This window comes from Aegilops tauschii, chromosome 6, assembly GCF_002575655.3.
Source record: "Aegilops tauschii subsp. strangulata cultivar AL8/78 chromosome 6, Aet v6.0, whole genome shotgun sequence".
In the NCBI taxonomy this organism is placed as follows: Eukaryota; Viridiplantae; Streptophyta; class Magnoliopsida; order Poales; family Poaceae; genus Aegilops; species Aegilops tauschii.
The window spans coordinates 13,450,367-13,456,366 of record NC_053040.3 but is presented as its reverse complement, the minus strand read 5'-3'; the positions used below and the strand labels follow the sequence as shown (position 1 = coordinate 13,456,366).

At 45.0% G+C, this 6,000-nt stretch overlaps 1 pseudogene; it reads right to left on the bottom strand.

Moving 5' to 3' along the window:
- Positions 1-671: 671 nt before the first annotated feature.
- Positions 672-5,039, bottom strand: LOC141025484 (uncharacterized; annotated as a pseudogene).
- Between the last annotated feature and the right edge of the window lie 961 nt (positions 5,040-6,000).

The following is a 6,000-nucleotide window of genomic DNA, read 5'->3' as shown; positions in this document are numbered from 1 at the left end:
GCAGAATACCGGTTCTCTGGAAAAATGACACGTGGCACGAAATAGGCGCTCCTGGCTCGGAACTTCACCGGGAGAAACTCTCAGCAAAACAAAATGACACGACAAATGTTGGTGAGCTTGCTGAGAGATCCTTCCATGGCCGAGAACACACAATAGCTCTCAACAAAAGGAGGTACTTGACATATCTGTTGGAAATATGCCCTAAGGGCAATAATAAATATATTATTATATTTCCATGTTCATTATTAGTTTATGTTTCTGTACTATAATTGTATTGGTTCTAGAATATGAGATTCGAAGGAAAACCAAATGCATGTGCGGAAACATGAACACCAAGATGATCCCTAGTCATGCCTCTAGAACTAGCTCATGTATTGATTGATGATCTTGTTTTTCTGATCATGAGAATACTTAGGAGCAACATGTATGCTATTAATAATGAGAACACATTGTTGGCAAAACAATGTTGTTGGATAGACCCAACTTATGAATTACTAAGAGATATTATCATTATTGTGCTGTTAGTATTTTCTTATATCTTGTTCATGATTACTGAGTTCAGAAACCGGAGGCCCCGATGGTTGTTTAGCTCTGTAGGGATACACTGAGACAACATATTACCCGAAAATCTATACCGGCTAATACCAGTGCTTGTAGTCGTCACTAGGTGATCTACGGACCTGGATATATTTTTTACTTCTGGTTGTTCTTTGTACTACCTTGACAGTTGATGAATAGATTGGTAGTTTTGTCGCAAAACAAAAGAACCAAAGTTTTGGTATGATATGTGCCTAGTATTTCTTGTGGGGAGAATATCATACGAAAACCAACATTCAAACAAAACTTCGTGGAAACCACGCTTAAAAGTTCTATTGAAATCTGAATAAATTAAGGGATGTTAAGAGGATGATTTTCTATTGTCATATGAAATTTCAATTTAAAACACATTACATGATGCCAGTTATGAAAAAGATAAATTCATCAATGAATAGTGGCGTTACTGTTCTACACTATTCAATACTGATTTTGTCTTTTTCATAGCTCATATCCTGTGATGTGTTTGAACTTGAAATTTTGCATGCCAGTAGAACATCACCCTCTTAAAATCCCATAATTTTTTGAGATTTTTTTGATACTTCAAATCATCACTTTCACCGGATTACACCGAATATTGGTTTCCGTATGATATTCTCCCCATAGTTTTTTTTTGTGAGGGAGTAACTTCAAGCCTGTCGTATATGCTGCATTGCACACACACAAAAGATACATGGAATGTTATGTACATGCCACATCTTGCTAAAACTGATTGCATCTTACTAGATCCCGAATGTGATCTTTTTATTTAAAGATTACTCTGTACACAACTATGCATACATTCTCTCTTGGCATAATGAAATAGAGAACACAAGTACACAACTAATCTGACACCTTCTTGATAAACTTACGTTGCATGCCATCAACAAATGAGACAAAACCACATCTCCAAGTCTTAAATGTAAAGAGTATGCCAAACCACAAGCAAAAACCAGACACTACCCCAGCAATCACACAGTAGTACATCTAGCAGTCATCCTCTTTACCATTTCTATTGTCCGATGCAAGCGAAGCATTTGTGCACGGAATGTCTATAGGAAACCCACATAGTCCAGAATTGTTGGAGTAAATTGATGGGTCGGTCAGAGTCTGCATCTGACTCCGAGCGGGTATCTTGCCCGACAAATGATTGTTTGAGACATTCAACGCGCCGAGCGCCAATAAGCTTGATATGCTTGGAGGAATTGCTCCAGCAAGTTCATTAGAAGATAGATCAAGGGACTCGAGAAAAGTCAAACTACCAATGTTTTTAGGGATGCCGCATGACAGATTGTTTCTTGACAGGTTCAGAAACCGGAGGCCCCGAAGGTTGGTTAGCTCTGTAGGGATACACTGAGACAACAGATTACCCGACAAATCCATACCGGCTAATAACCGGATTGTTCTTTGGAAAATCTGCTCCTGACCCTTCCAGATTATGACGAGTTTATCATTGTATCTTGTCCCGTAGAGTAGTTCTGTATTTGAAATATTTTGTGGATTCCTCATTGAGGTCAAGCTGCCGAAGGCTATAGGAATCGAGCCGGTCAAGCTATTGTTGGCTATGTTGAGCAACTGAAGTTGCGAAAGCCGTGATAATCCTGAAGGAATTTCTCCGGTGAAGTTGTTTGATTTGAGGCTAAGAATTTTCAAGGATGTAATTTGACTCCCAATCCATGGAGGGATAGCACCACCTATTATACCCGATGTCCAGGGTGGCCAGCAAGTTGCAACTCATTAGGACTGGCGGGAAGACACCGAAGAAGCCATTTCTAGCAAGGTAAAGCGATCGAAGAGAGCAACTCTGGTTCGCCATAGCCGCAGGGATTTTACCTGAAAAGGAGTTGTTGGATAGATCCATGAACTCAAGAGCCCGCAAGTTCCACCAGCGGTCCGGCAGCTTCCCTGCGAACCGATTGTTTGACAAGTCCATATACCACATAGACTGCAAGTCGCACAAGCAGCCTGGAAGCTCCCCGGTGAGCCGGTTGTTCGAGATGTGCAGTGCCACCAGGGAGAGGCGCCTGCAGAGCTGGTGTAGGATGGCGCCGACCAGGCTGTTGTTGTAGAGCCGGATATCTGCAAGGTAGGGCATGTCGCCGAGCTGTGGTGGGATGGAACCGTTGAACCTGTTACTGCTGAGGTCGAGTGTTATGAGGGACCTCAGCCCCGAGATGCTGGCTGGGATGGCGCCGCCGAGGTTGTTCCCACTGAGGTCCAGAGAGACGAGGTCGGGGAGCGCTGCAGTGTCGAGCGTGTCGAGCCCGCCAGAGAGACCGCGTCCCACGAGCCTTAGATAGATGATGCGCTCCTGGTAGCAGACAATGCCATCCCAGGCGCACGCCCATGTGGCCTGGGACCAGTTGGAGAGCGCGGTCGGGTTGCCGAGGCTGGCCTTCCATGCCAGAAGGGCTTGGCCGTCCGAGGAGGACACCAAGGCAACCGTCGTCGAGGGAATGGTGGTAGCTGCCAGCAGGAAGAGTGCGACACTGCCGGCGAGGTGAGTGTGGGCTATTCTCTTCATGTCCTGGACTGAGAATGGTTGAGCAGAAAGAAAATAGTCCAGACGGCAGAAAATGGTCAGCACTGGCATGATATAAGCATACGGATACGGCGATCGAACGAGCTGGGCAAATCGTGTGGAACGAGTCGTTCGGGGTGCATACCTTCTACGGACGGCAATCAAGGTACCACAACAGGGGGAAGAAGCCATGAACGGGTCAAGCCTGCTCAGCGTATTAAAATCCCTTCACAATTGGCATCCACGCTGAGTTCATTGCTAATTAAATAGGCAATTTTTGATTAACTTAATCCATGAGTAAATCACTACCATAGCATTGACACAAATAAACGCATACTGATATTCAGTGAAGCAAGCACATACTACGCTAATTACAAAAAGATCTACGTAAACGCTAGCATGGCGAAAACAGAAAACAATAGGAGCGGAATAAACGAGTTATACCCTCCAGTAGGCCATGCAGAGGCCGCGACGGTGGTGGCGGCAGCAGCATCCTGGGCGGCCTTCTTGTCGGCTTCAACTTTCTCGGCGGCGGCACGTTCGGCGTCGGTAGACATGGTGATGATGAGGGCGAAGCGGACATAGAGGAAGTAGACGAACATCGAGCACTCGCGTAGTCGTTTCCCAAAAACCTATCCGCCTCTCTCCCATACAGGAACCGGAGAGAAGGGGTTTTGCAGACCTGCTATCCCGTCGATCGTGCACGCGGCGGACGGGATGGAGTCACCGGCAACAGCAGCAGCAGAAGGAACGACGGTGGGCATGCGTGTGGAACAGATGTGATCTGTTCGTGGCGGCTAGGGTTAGGAGACACCGCAGGAAAAATAAGCGCGTTGGTGTGAGCTCAGCTCGGATCATTCCCGCCGCGCCGCGCCGCGCGACGAGGCGAGGCGGGCGGCGGAGGAGGAGTGCGCGAGAGCCTCTTCTATTCTCAAACTCCAATAGCATGTGGAAGAACATCCCTTTTAAAGAGGTCCAACTCTTTCTCCACTAGTGGGATGGGACTAAACTTTCCACTACACCTAATGCCAATAAAGGACAAGTTGAAAGAACCAAAACGCCGCCGGCGCTCCCTAGGCTTGTTTTTTCTTTTGACGGACCCTATATTTGAGTCAGTCAATTTGCTACTAGCCCGAAGCCCACCAACTCTGTGATCAAGTCCTCTCTATCCCAGAATTACGAATTGAGAAGTACTCCTTCCAAAGATCACACTTGTCTCCCAGGTTGCGACAACTGGCGCACGACATGTGCGCCACTAGTCACAACATAACAGTTTTCATTTTTTTTTGTAGATCTGTTATTCAAGACGTTTTAACTCTTAAACCATGCGTCCAAATCTCGAATCGTTTCCACCGTCGGATTCCTTGCGTCGAGATCTAGAAAACTAGATCCAATATTTATAGGTTTTGACGAATTTTTTTAACAAAAAAATGGATGAAAAAACCAAACCGGGAGCATGTTTATTTTTCCTTTCCGAAAGATGTTTTCGAGAGGCACGGCCGTGCCTCTCGCGGTGAGAAGCAAATTCGGGTCTCTCGCGGAAGCAAAATCGTGCCTCTGACGGGAGAAAAAAAGAAAATGTTTTTTTTTGTTTCCAAGAGGCACGGTCGTGCCTCTCGCGGAAGCAAAACCATGTCTCTGGTGGAAGCAAAGCCGTGCCACTCACGAAAAGAAAGAAGAGAGAAAATACATTTTTTTCTGTTTCCGACCGTGCCTCTCGCGGAAGCAAAACCATGCCTTTCCGTGGAGGAAGAAAAGAGAAAACATATTTATTTTTTGTTTAGGAGAGGCACGGACGTGCCTCTTGAGAAAGCAAAACCATAACTCTCGCGGAAGGTAAACCGTGCCTCTCGCTAAAGAAAAAAAAGGAAAACTCGTTTTTTTTGTTTTCGAGAGGCACGGCCGCGCCTCTCGCGGAAGCAAAACCGTGCCTCTCGCGGAAGTAAAAAAGGAAAACACATTTTTTCGTTTTCGAGAGGCACATCTGCACCTCTTGCGGAAGCAAAACCGTGCCTCTCGGGAAAGCAAAACAATGTCTCTCACAAAAGCAAAAAAAGTGTGTTTTTTCATGAGAATTTTTTTGAATGTTTGTTTTTCGGAGAGCTAAGAAACACCGTAGAAAACTGGAAAGCCAAAAGAACCAGAAAAAACTATCTAAAAAGCTGAAAACGCGTGCGGAAAAATAATAAAAAAAATAAAATCCGAAGGGTGCGCCCGGAGCGCGACACGTTGCGGTGGCCGAGAGCGCGCCAAGTAGCGCCTCTCAGCCCACCGCAAGTGATTTTTAGGAGGTTCCCGAAAGAGCGCTCATCAACTAGTTGCTCTCTCTGTCTCCCTTTGTTTTTTTATTTTATGTGTTTTTATTTTTATTTTTCTTTTTTTACTTGGTTTTCTTTTTCACTAAAGCTGACGGTAACCAATCTTCATGCTATCCAAGGCAAATCAGTGCCAGATATGCGAGTGCAAACCATTTTCGTCTTTGCCATATGCATTCAATTTTATTGTCTCAAATGCTTACATCTCAATTCATTGCAAGGGTCGAACGATGAGCCGGTAGCTCCACTTGGAGTTGGGCAAGCAAGCCGAATGACGCCTCCTGGTGTTCCCACTCTGATATCCAAAACCATGTGAACTCCCAATTATGCTTATGAAATTCTTGCTTGTTGACTTTCTGTGCTTGTACTCTTCCTTGTGTGTGCTTGAGAACTTGTGCATGTGTGCTTGAGCTTGAGAACATATATTCCTCTATGTTGTGGAATGGTGATTTTGCTATGATGTGGGAACTTTTGTGATATGTGGGATGTGATATAATTGCGATATATGTGAAATACTATTGCTATATATCTTTTGATGCAGGCATAATTGAAACCAAATTTATAAAAACATTGAAAACAAATTTGCCTAGT